At 39.0% G+C, this 813-nt stretch overlaps 1 long non-coding RNA gene across 1 annotated transcript; it reads right to left on the reverse strand.

The window, feature by feature from the left end:
* Nucleotides 1-32: 32 nt before the first annotated feature.
* Nucleotides 33-747, reverse strand: LOC111648556 (uncharacterized). The gene is made up of 3 exons (XR_002760150.2): nt 632-747; nt 434-519; nt 33-197 (listed from the first exon to the last, which is right to left on the reverse strand). It is a non-coding gene; the product is annotated as an uncharacterized LOC111648556 (long non-coding RNA).
* Nucleotides 748-813: the final 66 nt, after the last annotated feature.

Genomic DNA, 813 nt, shown 5'->3' on the forward strand with positions numbered 1-813 from the left:
ACTACATTAGTTGATGTCATGAACTGTTTTGCTTTGTCCGTGTGTCCTAACACGACTGTGTCATTTGTCAATATAGCACCAATAAGGGAAAAAAAGTATGTTTTAACATACGTACACTTTTCTGCTTCCTGGAGAGATCTTATAGCCTCACCACACTTGTCACTTGCCAGCAGTGTCTGCCCATGATAGCAGTATGCCTGCAAACACAATCAATGAGTATAACCATATGACAGTATATGCAGAAGAAACAAAGGATGGATTATAATTTTCCTTTCTTGTTGTTGTAAATGGGAGAGGGCTACATCAGAAGCACATATATGCTCAGTGAACTTCCTATATATAAAAACACTGCCAGTTAAAATACCTCTGTTAGTTTGATGTTAAAATCCACAAGGAAGATTAGTGAACTGCATCAGGATGTGTATGAACTTACATAAGCCATGTAAAAGTGCTGCTTCAGCTGAAGATACTTCCTCCACTTGCTGCTGCACTCGGGCTCCAGGGTGTTCAGTGTGTGGTCTGAAAACAGAAACACTGACCTTTAATAGACAGTTATAAAATCTTAATGGCTTCAACTTAGCCTTTGGTAACTGACCTGATTTGTATCATTCATAATTACAAAAATACTGACCAGCTTTTTGATAGAAGTTTGCTGTTTCAAATGCCAGCGCTGCGATGAGTGTGGCATTGTGCTTCAGTTCAATCGCTCTGGCAATTGTCACTGTAAAAAAGATGATTATAGATTATTAGTTATTTTCATAATTCCCATGAGTATCTGCTGTCACCAGACTCCGAGCTTGGTCTGGGAATACC

The sequence above is a fragment of the Seriola lalandi genome, unplaced genomic scaffold (assembly GCF_002814215.2).
Source record: "Seriola lalandi dorsalis isolate HSWRI2012SDOR001 ecotype SW California unplaced genomic scaffold, Sedor1 jcf7180002042794, whole genome shotgun sequence".
Classification (NCBI taxonomy): Eukaryota; Metazoa; Chordata; class Actinopteri; order Carangiformes; family Carangidae; genus Seriola; species Seriola lalandi.